The sequence below is a fragment of the Triticum aestivum genome, chromosome 6B, assembly GCF_018294505.1.
Source record: "Triticum aestivum cultivar Chinese Spring chromosome 6B, IWGSC CS RefSeq v2.1, whole genome shotgun sequence".
Classification (NCBI taxonomy): Eukaryota; Viridiplantae; Streptophyta; class Magnoliopsida; order Poales; family Poaceae; genus Triticum; species Triticum aestivum.
In genome coordinates this window covers 287,080,043-287,094,275 of record NC_057810.1, presented here as the reverse complement: position 1 = coordinate 287,094,275, position 14,233 = coordinate 287,080,043, and positions in this window count along the sequence as shown.

The window sequence follows — 14,233 nt, the reverse complement described above, 5'->3', positions numbered from 1 at the left end:
CTCGTCCCCGACCGCCACTCATAATGATGCACAAGCCAGGTACACTTCATGTTTCTAATTTGTTACACAACTTTAACCATACGTGCATGCTACGGGACTTGCAAACTTCAACACAAGTATTTCTCAAATTCAGAATTACCCAGCTAGCACGACTTTCATATTATCACCTCCATATCTCAAAACAATTATCAAGCATCAAACTTATCTTAGTATTCAATTCACTCAAAAGAAAGTTTCACATATCTTGAACACTAAGTATATTAACATTAAGCAAACTACCATGCTAATGAAGACTCTCAAAATAATCTAAGTGAAGCATGAGAGTTCATCTAATTCTTCAAAATAAAACTACCACCATGCTCTAAAAGATATAAGTGAAGCACTAGAGCAACAACAAACTACTCCGAAAGATATAAGTGAAGATCAATGAGTAGCTAAATAATTATGCAACTATGTGAAGACTCTCTCTCATTTAATAATTTCAGATCTTGATACTTTATTCAAACAACAAGCAAAGCTAAAGAAAACTACATTGCAAGGATAGCACAACTCATGTGAAGAAGCAAAAACTTAGGCTCAACCGATACTAACCGATAGTTGTTGAAGAAGAAAGGTGGGATGCCTACCGGGGCATCCCCAAGCTTAGATGCTTGAGACTTCTTGAAATATTATCTTGGGGTGCCTTGGGCATCCCCAAGACTGAACTTTTGTGTCTCCTTAATTCCTCTCATATCATGGTTTCTCTTTTATTAAAGGCTTCATTCACAACAAACTCAACAAGAACTCGTGAGATAGGTTAGTATAAACCAATGCAAAACCTTATCATTTTCTACTGTAACAAATCACTAACATTATTATTCAACATTGCACTAAATGCCTCTGCATATTTAATACTCCTATCATCAAATAGAATCATTAAACAAGCAAACATATGCAAACAATGCAAACATAACAGCAATCTGCCAAAACAGTACAGTCTGTAAAGAATGCAAGAGTATCAATACTTCCCTAACTCCAAAAATTATGAACTAAAATTACCACTGTAATAAATTTATCAGAGCTCAATATGCAAAAAGATTCAACATTGTACCACTCTCTGAATTTCCTAGGGAATTTTTGCAACAGCGGTAAACTTTATGTTTTCACACAGCAACATGTATACTAGCAAAATAAGCATGGCAAAGGCTATCCTTGACTTCTTTATTCAAACTAAAGATTCAAAACATTATTCTAACTAACAGAAAGCAAAAACTACCAAGATAAAATGACGCTCCAAGAAAAACACATATCATGTGGTGAATAAAAATATAGCTCCAAGTAAAGTTACCGATGAACGAAGACGAAAGAGGGGATGCCTTCCGGGGCATCCCCAAGCTTAGGCTCTTGGTTGTCCTTGAATATTACCTTGGGGTGCCTTGGGCATCCCCAATCTTAGGCTCTTGCCACTCCTTATTCCATAGTCCATCGAATCTTTACCCAAAACTTGAAAACTCCACAACACAAAACTCAACAGAAAACTCGTAAGCTCCGTTAGTATAAGAAAATAAAACCACCACTTACTTACTGTAATGAACTCATTCTAAATTCATATTGGTGTAATATCTACTGTACTTCAACTTATCTATGGTTCATACACTCCGATACTACTCATAGATTCATCAAAATAAGCAAACAACACATAGAAAACAGAATCTGTCAAAAACAGAACAGTCTGTTGTAATCTGTATCAAACGTATACTTGTGGAACTCCAAAAATCCTAACAACTTAGGACGTCCTAAGAAATTTGTGTTCCAATCCATAGCAAAAAGAATCAGATCAGAAGAACGTTTCTGTGAATTAACAAAACTAATTTACTGGGAGCAAAAGTTTCTGATTTTCAGCAGGATCAACACAACTATCACCGTAAGCTATCTTAAAGGTCTTACTTGGCACTTTATTGAAACAAAAGCTATAAAACATGATTATTATAGTATCAAAATCATGTGAACCACAAAAACAGTAAGGATAAATATTGGGTTGTCTCCCAACAAGCGCTTTTCTTTAATGCCTTTCTAGCTAGGCATGATGATGACAATGATGCTCACATAAAAGATAAGAATTGAAACATAACGGGAGCATCATGAAGCATATGACTAGCACATTTAAGTATAACCCACGTCCTATGCATAGGGATTTTGTGAGCAAACAACTTATGGGAACAATAATCAACTTGCATAGGAAGGTAAAACAAGCATAGCTTCAAAATTTTCAACACATAGAGAGGAAACCTGACATTATTGGAATTCCTACAAGCATATATTCCTCCCTCATAATAATTTTCAGTAGCATCATGAATGAATTCAACAATATAACCAGCACCTACAGCATTATTTTCATGATCTACTTGCATAGAAAATTTACTACTCTCAACGTAAGCAAAATTCTTCTCATGAATAGTAGTGGGAGAAAACTCAACAAAATAACTATCATATGATTGAAAATTAAGATCAAGATGACAAGTTTCATGGTTATCATTATTCCTTAAAGCATACGTGTCATCACAATAATTATCATAGATAAGAGGCATGCTTTCATCATAGTAAATTTGCTCATCAAAGCTTGGGGGACAAAAAATATCATCTTCATCAAACATAGCTTCCCCAAGCTTGTGGCTTTGCATATCATTAGCATCATGGATATTCAATGAATTCATACTAAAAGCATTGCAATCATGCTCATCATTCACATATTTTATGCCAAGAATTCTATGTAGTTCTTCTTCTAGTACTTGATCACAATTTTCCTTTCCATCATTCTCACGAAAGATATTAAAAAGACGTAACATATGAGACAAACTTAACTCCATTTTTTTATAGTTTTCTTTTATAAACTAGACTAGTGCTAAAACAAGAAACAAAAAGATTCAATTGCAAGATCTAAAGATATACCTTCAAGCGCTAACCTCCCCGGCAACGGCGCCAGAAAAGAGCTTGATGTCTACTACACAACCTTCTTCTTGTAGACGTTGTTGGGCCTGCAAGTGCACGGGTTTGTAGGACAGTAGCAAATTTCCCTCAAGTGGATGACCTAAGGTTTATCAATCCGTGGGAGGCATAGGATGAAGATGGTCTCTCTCAAGCAACCCTGCAACCCAATAACAAAGAGTCTCTTGTGTCCCCAACACACCCAATACAATGGCAAATTGTATAGGTGCACTAGTTCGGCGAAGAGATGGTGATACAAGTGCAATATGGATGGTAGATATAGGTTTTTGTAATCTGAAATAATAAAAACAGCAAGGTAACTAATGATAATAGTGAGCGTAAACAGTATTGCAATGATAGGAAACAAGGCCTAGGGTTCATACTTTCACTAGTGCAAGTTCTCTCAATAATAATAACATAGATAGATCATATAACAAGCCCTCAACATGTAACAAAGAGTCACTCCAAAGCCACTAATAGCGGAGAACAAACATAGAGATTATGGTAGGATACGAAACCACCTCAAAGTTATTCTTTTGGATCAATCTATAAAAGAGTTCGTACTAGAATAACACATTAAGACACAAATCAACCAAAACCCTAATGCCACCTAGATACTCCATTGTCACCTCAAGTATCCATGGGCATGATTATACGATATGCATCACACAATCTTAGATTCATCCAACCAACACAAAGTACATCAAAGAGTGCCCCAAAGTTTCTATCGAAGAGTCAAGAACGTGTGCCAACCCCTATGCATAGGTTCCCAATGTCATGAAACCCGCAAGTTGATCACCAAGACATACATCAAGTGTTCTCATAAAAGACTCAATCCGATAAGATAACTTCAAAGGGGAAACTCAATTCATCACAAGAGAGTAGAGGGGGAGAAACATCATAAGATCCAACTACAATAGCAAAGCTTGGGATACGTCAAGATCGTGCCATAGAGGAACACGAGAGAGAGAGATCAAACACATAGCTACTGGTACATACCCTCAGCCCCAAGGGTGAACTACTCCCTCCTCGTCATGGATAGCTCCGGGATGATGAAGATGGCCACCGGTGATGGGATCCCCCTCTGGCAGGGCATCAGGACAGGCTCTCGAGAGGTTTTTGGTGGCTATAGAGGCTTGCAGCGGTGGAACTCTCGATCTATCTTCTGTTCTGGAAGTTTTAGGGTACGTAGGTATATATGGGTGTAGGGGGTACGTCGGTGGACCTCCGGGGTGCTCACGAGGTAGGGGGGCGCGCCCAGGGGGGCACCCTCGTGGGCAGCCCGGGACTCCCCTGACGTGCACTCCAAGTCCATCAGGTTGGTTTCCTTCCAAAATTAACTTCTCCAGTTGATTTCGTTCCGTTTTGACTCTGTCTGATATTCCTTTTCCTCGAAACACTGAAATAGGCATAAAACAGCAAATCTGGGCTGGGCCTCCGGTTAATAGGTTAGTCCCAAAAATAATATAAAAGTGGATAATAAAGCCCAATATTGCCTAAAACAGTAGATAAATTAGCACGGAGCAATCAAAAATTATAGATACGTTGGAGACGTATCACTTGCGGGGACGACCCCGACTCCTCTTGGGAGGAGGAGAGGCTGGCCCCTCCTTGGGGGCCTTCCCTTTCTCGGCCGCTGAGAACCTCTTCGGTGACACCATGGGAGCAAGACGGAGAGGAAAGAAGCAAGTGGGAGCAAGACAAAGGAAAGATGGGCAGGGGGCTCCACTCCTCCCTCACATTTATAGCCAAGGGAACCGCCGGCCTCCACGACCTCGCGCCATCATGACCCTCTACATGCGGCATCGACTAGTCAAGTCGAGTAGTTGCCGAGGCAGCATGGGGATGCGGAGTTGCCCATGTCCAATCAGTCACCACGCATCATCAAGGCCGCAGGCGGTTAGGGCCGCGGCGCTCCGCACTTGCCCTTTGGCTTCACGTGGAAGCCAAGTCCAAGCGCGCCTTGGGCCCGGGGGCTATTGTCGGCATCCTGGACTTGGGGGTATCTAGTCCTACCTGCCTGGGGCCCACCACGTGGATCCATCGATGGCCTAGTATGGCCCAGCTTCGAGAACAACACAACAAGACCCTCGTGAGGGGCCAAGCCTTGCGAGGCGGACGACGCCAAGACCCCTGAATGAGTTGGCCTCCTCAGGAGGGCTCATGAGGGGCGGAGAGATCTATGCACCTACCTCATGAGGCCCAGCTGACATGAGCCATGACGACCAAGGCCAGGCAGGCACCAGGCGGGCGCAGAGTGCAGGTTTCCTCTTTGGTGCAAGGGAGGCAAGCCACAGGCGCGGAGTCACGAGGAATCAGCCAAAGGTTTCCATTCTGGTGCAACGAGACCAAGACCGCTAGGACGGCAGGACGGAGGTCATCACCGAGCCCACCGCAGCGTCACGACCAGAGGCTTTTCGTAGGCGAAGACTACTTTTGTCAGGATAGACTGTATAGCTTGTCCCCTTTCAAATCCCACCGTTGTGGCATCCCTTCCCGCTCATATTTGGGAGGAGGACCAAGGCACAATATATAGGACTTAGCCACCACCATAGAAAGGGACCGAAACCAGAACAAGTAGACCATCACACCAGCTCAAGAACACCTCACCTCTTGAGGATCCTTCATCCTTGTAACTAATCCATACATAGCCCCTTGAGGCAATCCACCACACCACACTAGAGTAGGGTATTACACCACAACGGTGGACCAAACTAGTATAAATCCCTGTGTCTTTGTGTCTCTGTGAGCTCTCCGCGCCAGGCTAGGGAGGATCGTGAGTAGGCAGGCTGGGCAGGTTGAGATCTCCGCACGCACGCCAGTGTTCGAACATCTCATGGGTTGCCGGACCCAGAAATCCGACAGGTTTTATATTTTACCGGTCTCATGGTGATAGTTTGGAGACCGGGTTATAGGATCAATAGCCGTACTATCATGGGGGGCTCTCAAGTGAGTAGCGTGATCGTATCATTTGTCGAGAGCTCAAACCATTGCATCCTTCCATCATCTTTCTTGATTCTTATTTGTATTTTCTTTTGAGGTTTTAGAGCTTGTGGTTGTCTTCGTGACAATCTCTAGTTCATCAAAAACGGATTTCATATGATTCTTCTATCGCGTTTTCGATGTTAGAGGTTTTACCAGTCTTTTTCGAGGAAGGGTTCTCACCATTTTCTCATGGGACATTTCTAATTTTATTCTTATTGATATTTCTATCAATCTTGTGTTAGCCCATGTCGTTAGCTTTCCAACATACTTGGTTTCGTTGAATTCGGAGTCCGTTTGCAGAAGTTGTGGCAGTTTTGCTGTTTTGAAAAGGCTGCAGCGGTACTACCGCGGACAAGAGTGGATGTAATTTTTTACTACCACTCTAGATCAATACTACTGCGGCTACTACAGCGGTAGTACCACTCCGGACCAAAAACTCATCACAAGTCCAGTGGTGGTAGGAACGGATGTATTTTTTTTGTACCGCTCGCAAGAAGTAGTACTGCTACCCCTAGCGGTAGTACCGTGAGGTCGAGTGGTAGTACCGCTCTGTGCGGGTTGTGAGCATAACAGTTGGATTTTTCCCCACCTATAAAAGGAGGTCTTCTTCCCAATGAATCTTATCTCTTGAGCTCGTGTTCTTCCCCCATTGTTGACCTTCTTCGAGCTTGCTAACTCTCAATCCCTCCAATGATTCTTGCTAGTTCTTGAGGGAAAAGAGAGAGGAGATCTAGATCAACGTTTCCACCAATCACTTTCTCCTCTAAGTGAGGGGAACCCCTTGGATCTATATCTTGGAGTTCTTCATGTTCTTTTTTCGTTCTTCTTTTCATTTTCCTCCCTAGCATTAGTTGCTTTGGTGGGATTTGGGAGAGATGGACTTGGGCACTCCGTGTGCCCTTGCCATTGCATTTGGTGCATCGGTTTGAGTTCTCCATGGTGATATGTGGAAGTGAAGTTTGAGAAGCTTATTACTCTTGGGTGTTTGGGCACCCTAGAGCTTGTTCCTCTAGGGTGCCTTAGCACCCTAGACGGTTGGTGTTGTTCGGAGCTCAATCATTGTGGTGTAAAGCTCCGAGAAAGCGTTGAGGTCTCCAATTAGGTTGTGGAGATCGCCCCGAGCTATTTGACAGGTATCGGTGACCGCCCCCAAGGGTTGCCAAAGTGTACGGGTTCGGTGACCGCCCCCAAGGGTTGCCATTTTTACGGGTTCGGTGACCGCCCTCAAGGGTCCCTTAATGGAATCACAGCATCTTGCATTGTGCGAGGGCGTGAAGAGATTATGGTGGCCCTAGTGGCTTCTTGGGGAGCATTGTGCCTCCACACCGCTCCAAACGGAGATTAGCATCCGCAAGGGTGTGAACTTCGGGATACATCGTCGTCTCTGCGTGCCTCGGTTATCTCTTAACCGATCCCTTTACTTATGCACTTTACTTTGTGAAAGCATATTGTTTCTTGTCATATATCACTTAGTTTTTTATCTTGCTTAGCATAAGTTGTTGGTGCACATAGGTGAGACTAGTTGTTGTAGGTTTGGTGCTTGACAAATTAACTGCTAGGTTTATTCCGCATTTGTTCAAGCCTAAACCGTAATTATTTTAAAGCGCCTATTCACCCCTCCCTCTAGGCGACATCCACGATCTTTCAATTGGCCTTTACTATGTGTGCATAAACTATTTCTTTTATGACATGCCGATGCATAGGAAGATAGCTAGACTTTGTTTTTATATGATATATGTTGCTTTCTGCTCACTACTAAGTTATAAATCATTGTTAATTAAAATTGGATTTCATATACCTTGGGATCCTGGTGGATCAATTACTTTAGCACTTTATGCTTAGCTTAATGGATTTAAAGAAAGTGCTGCTTGAGAGACAACTCGAAAGTTTTAGAGTCATTTTCTTCTGTTGTGAGCTTTTAAACATTGCAAAGAAATAGAGGGGAACCTAAAACTTTTGATAAGGGAAAGTGAAAGTGAGAAGGACGAACATCATTGAAGTGGGGGCGTCCTTGAACTTTTGTTCATGCGCGTGGAAACTTTGTGAACCTTGAATCACACAAACTTTTCAACAATAATAGTGTTTAAATTGCTTGTCTGGTACATGTTGTGCAAAAACAAAAAAAAATTGCCGTAGTGTTTAAATTTTCATATTTGACTGAAATGTCACTGGTACACGTCGGTGCTATACAAACGGTTTTTTACCCCTTTCCGTGACGGCATTTGGAACCATCGCCAAGTGAGTGTGGGCGATAGGGGGGGTCCTTCCCACACGACCCAGAAATTGTCGGGGATAGGCCCTCATGGGACACAGGCTGGGGCTGTGTGCGATCGGGCGAGGCATCGAAACCCAATCATTTCCGTCGGTACGTACATCCCACATGATGAATCCCAGAAAAACATTTCCGTAGGTATGTACATGCCACATGGTGAATCCCAGAAAAACATTTCCGTAGGTATGTACATCCCACACGGTGAATCCCAGAAAAACATTTAGGTATGTATATCACACACAGTCAATCCAAGGAATATGTTTCCGTTCTTATGTACATCCCACACAGTCAACCCAGGGAAACCATTTCCGTTCGTATGTATATCACACATAGTCAATCGAGGAAAAACATTTTCGTTCGTACATACATCCCACACAGTTTTATGTGTAGGCTCGTGTGTGAAAGGTGTAACTATCACACATGCTCTGCCTTGGTTAACTGTTTGCTTTTATCAACTACATCACACACGATTTGATGAAGAAAACTGCGTGGCATTGGGCTATCCATCACAAGCGCTTTTACTACTAAAACCGTTTGCAAATTTCCATGACACATTTAGCAGGTTTATTAGTTTACAATTAATAATTCCAGTATTACGCAAATTCACATTTCATATCGAACAGATGTTTGCCAATTTCATATCAGGCACATTAATATATTATAACATCACAGTACGATAGCTAAATGAAAACAACACAATACACCATATAGCTAGTTCAACTTCAGAAGAACAGTATTAGAACAATATATTCATTTATCTAATCGAAATCATCTAGGCTCGTCTTATCCACCTCTACTTTCAGTTCAGTAAGAACCTGTTTTGCACGGTCCAACTAGGAAAGTGCCTCCTCCTTCGCCAACACCATCTTAGCAAAGTCTGATTTAAAAAAGCTGAGCTCATTCTCCACCTTCCACTTTTTATCTCGCATCTTCAAACATTCTTCAGCGTTGACAACAGTTTCTCTAAGCCTACGTCTCTTCTCTTCCTCATACATGCTCCAGAGGTTCGCTAGGCACATCTTCAAAGACTGTGGCCACTCTTCATCAACCCACTCCAAGTAAGAACACTTCCGTTCATCCTATAAAATTTAAAACTTGATCGGTAACAATTGTCGGGGAAATGGTGAAGGAAATATGCCCTAGAGGCAATAATAAAGTTATTATTTTGTTTCCTTATATCATGATAAATGTTTATTATTCATGGTAGAATTGTATTGACCGGAAACTTGATACATGTGTGAATACATAGACAAAACAAAGTGTCCCTAGTATGCCTTTGAAGGAAATATGCCCTAGAGGCAATAATAAAGTTATTATTTATTTCCTTATTTCATGATAAATGTTTATTATTCATGCTAGAATTGTATTGACCGGAAACTTAGTACATGTGTGAATACATAGACAAAATATAGTGTCCCTAGTATGCCTCTACTTGACTAGCTCGTTAATCAAAGATGGTTATGTTTCCTAACCATAGACATGTGTTGTCATTTGATGAATGGGATCACATAATTAGGAGAATTATGTGATGGACAAGACCCATCTGTTAGCTTAGCATTATGATCGTTACAATTTCATTGCTACTGCTTTCTTCATGACTTATACACGTTCCTCAGACTATGAGATTACGCAACTCCCGAATACCGGAGGAACACCTTGTGTGCTATCAAAAGTCACAACGTAACTGGGTGATTATAAAGATGCTCTATAGGTGTCTCCGAAGGTGTTTTTGGGTTGGCATAGATCGAGATTAGGATTTGTCACTCCGTCTATCAGAGAGGTATCTCTGGGCCCTCTCGATAATGCTCATCACTATAAGCCTTGCAAGCAATGTGATTAATGAGTTAGTTGCGGGATGAAGCATTACGGAACGAGTAAAGAGACTTGCCGGTAACGAGATTGAACTAGGTATGATGATACCGCGATCGAATCTCGTGCAAGTAACATGCCGATGACAAAGGGAACAACGTATGTTGTTATGCGATTTGACCGATAAAGATCTTCCTAGAATATGTAGGAGCCAATATGAGCATCCAGGTTCCACTATTCGTTATTGATTGGAGATGTGTCTCGGTCATGTCTGCATAGTTCTCGAACCTGTAGGGTCCGCATGCTTAACGTTCGATGATGATTTGTATTATGAGTTATGTGTTTTGATGACCAAAGTTTGTTCGGAGTCCCGGATGAGATCACAGATGTGACGAGGAGTCTCGAAATGGTCGAGACGTAAAGGTCGATATATTGGAAGGCTATATTCGGACATCGGAAAGGTTCCGAGTGATTCGGTTATTTTTCGGAGTACCGGGGAGTTACGGGAATTCACCGGAAGAAGTAATGGGCCTTATTGGGCCATACGGGAAATAGAGGAGGCAGGCCAAGGGGAGGTGGCACGCGCCCCCCCATGGGTCCGAATTGGACTAGGGGAAGGGGCGGTGCCCCCCTTGCCCTTTCCTACTCCCTCTCTCCTTCCTTCTCTCCTACTCCTAATAGGGAAAGGATTCCTACTAGGACTTGGAAGTCGTAGTAGGACTCCACACACTTGGCACGCCACTAGGAGGGTCGGCCTCTCTCCCTCCCTCCTTTATATACGTGGGCAGGGGGCACCCCAAAGACACACAAGTTTCTCTCCAAACCATGTGTGATGCCTCCTCCACAGTTACACACCTCGATCATACCATCGTAGAGCTTAGGCGAAGCCCTGCGCCGGTAGCATCATCATCACCGTCGCCACGCCGTCGTGCTGATGGAACACACCCTCCTCCTCAACTGGATCAAGAGCACGAGGGACGTCATCGAGCTGAACGTGTGCTGAACGCGGAGGTGCCGTATGTTCGGAACTTGGATCGGCTGTATCGCAAAGACATTCGACTACATCAACCGCGTTATTGAAACGCTTCCACTTTTGGTCTATGAGGGTACATGGACACACTCTCCCCTCTCGTTGCTATGCATCACCTAGATAGATCTTGCGTGATCGTAGGATTTTTTTTGAAATTACCACGTTCCCCAACAGTGGCATCCGAACCATGTCTATGCGTAGATGTTATATGCACGAGTAGAACACATAGAGTTGTGGGCGATAATAGTCATACTGCTTACCAGCAATGTCTTACTTTGATTCTATGGTGTTGTTGGATGAAGCGTCCCGGACCAACATTACATGACCGCATTCATGAGACTGGTTCTACTGACGTGCTTCGCACACAGGTGGCTAGCGGGTGTATGTTTCTCGAACTTTAGTTGAATCGAGTTTGACTACGCCCGGTCCTTGTTTGAAGGTTAAAACAACACACTTGACAAAAAATCATTGTGGTTTTGATGCGTAGGTAAGAACGGTTCTTGCTAGAAGCCCGTAGCAGCCACGTAAAACTTGCAACAACAAAGTAGTGGATGTCTAACTTGTTTTTGCAGGGCTTGATGTGATGTGATATGGTCAAGACGTGATGATATATAATTTTTTGTATGAGATGATCATGTTTTGTAAAAGTTATCGACAACTGGCAGGAGCCATATGGTTGTTGCTTTTATTGTATGACATGGAATCGCCATGTAATTGCTTTACTTTATCACTAAGCGGTAGCGATAGTCGTACAAGCAATAGTTGGCGAGACGACAATGATGCTACGATGGAGATCAAGGTGTCGTGCCGGTGACGATGGAGATCATGACGATGCTTCGGTGATGGAGATCATGAGCACAAGATGATGATGGCCATATCATGTCACATATTTTGATTGCATGTGATTTTTATCTTTTATGCATCTTATTTTGCTTAGTATGATGGTATCATTATAAGATGACCCCTTACTAAATTTCAAGGTATAAGTGTTCTCCCTAAGTATGCACCCTTGCTACAGCTCTTTGTGCTGAGACACCACGTGATGATCGGGTGTGATAAGCTTTACGTTCACATACAATGGGTGCAAGTCAGTTTTGCACATTCAGAACACTCGGGTTACAATTGACGAGCCTAGCATATGCAGATATGGCCTCGGAACACTAGAGACCGAAAGGTCGAGCGTGAATCATATAGTAGATATGATCAACATGGCGATGTTCACCATTAAAAACTACTCCATCTCATGTGATGATCGGACATGGTTTAGTTGATATGGGTCACGTGATCATTTAGATGACTAGAGGGATGTCTATCTAAGTGGGAGTTCTTAAGTAATATGATTAATTGAACTTTAATTTATCATGAACTTAGTCCTGATAGTATTTTGCAAATTATGTTGTAGATCTATAGCTCACGTTATAGCTTCCCTATGTTTTTTATATATTCCTAGAGAAAACTAAGTTGAAAGATGATAGTGGCAATGATGCGGACTGGGTCCATGATCTAAGGTTTATCCTCATTGTTGCACAAAAGAATTATGTCCTTAATGCACTGCTAGGTGACAAACCTATTGCAAGAGGAGATGCAGACATTATGAACGTTTGGATATCTCAATATGATGACTACTTGATAGTTTAGTGCACCATGCTTTATATCTTAGAACTGGGACTTCAAAAGGTTTTTGAAACGTTAGGGAGCATATGAGATGTTTCAAGAGCTGAAATTAGTATTTCAGACTCATGCCCGTGTCAAGAGGTATGAGACCCCTGACAAGAACTTTGCCTAAAACATGGAGGAGAATTGCTCAACTAGTGAGCATGTGCTCAGAATGTCTGGGTACTACAATCACTTGAATCAAGTGGGAGTTAATCTTCCAGATAATATAGTGATTGATAGAGTTCTCTAGTCACCATCACCAAGTTACTGGAACTTCATGATGAACTATAATATGCAAGGGATGACGAAAACGATTCCCGAGCTCTTCATGATGCTGAAGTTGACAATGGTAGAAATCAAGAAAGAGCATCAAGTGTTGATGATTAAACATGACCACTAGTTTCAAGAAAAGGGCAAAGGGAAAGAAAGGGAACTTCAAGAAGAATGGCAAGCAAGTTGTCACTCCCATGAAGAAGCCCAAAGCTGGACCTAAGCCTGAAACTGAGTGCTTTTACTGCAAAGGAAATGGTCACTGGAAGTGGAACTGCCCCAAATATTTGGCGGATAAGAAGGATGGCATAGTGAACAAAGGTATATTTGATATACATATTATTGATGTGTACCTTACTAGTGCTCATAGTAATCCCTGGGTATTTGATCTATGTTTATCTGCTAAGATTAATAACTCGCAACAGGAGTTGCAGAATAAAAAGAGACTAGTTGAGGATGAAGTGACGATGTGTGTTGGAAGTGGTTCCAAGATTGATTTGATCATCATCGAGCACTCCCTATACTTTCGGGATTGGTGTTGAACCTAAGTAAATGTTATTTGGTGTTTGCGTTGAGCACGAATATGATTAGATCATGTTAATTGCAATATGGTTATTCATTTAAGACAGAGAATAATTGTTATTCTGTTTACATGAATAAAACCTTCTATGGTCATACACCCAATGTTGATGGTTTATTGAATCTCGATCATGGTAATACACATATTCATAGTATTGATGCCAAAAGATGCAAAGTTGATAATGATAGTGCAACTTATTTGTGGCACTGCCGTTTGGGTCATATCGATGTAAAGTGCATAAAGAAACTCCATAAAGATGTACTTTTGGAATCACTTGATTATGAATCATTTGATGCTTGCGAACCGTGCCTTATGGGCAAGATGACTAAAACTCCGTTCTCCGGAACAATGGAACGAGCTAGTGACTTACGGAAATAATACATAACGATGTATGCGGTCCAATGAGTGTTGATGCTCGTGGCGGGTATCATTATTTTTTTGACCTTCACAGATGATTTGAGCAGATATGGGTACATCTACTTAATGAAACACAAGTCTGAAACATTTGAAAAGTTCAAAGAATTTCAGAGTGAAGTGGAGAATCATCTTAACAAGAAAATAAAGTTTCTACGATCTGATCATGGAGGAGAATATTTGAGTTACGAGTTTGGCCTTCATTTAAAACAATGCAGAATAGTTTCACAGCTCACACCACCTGGAACACCAC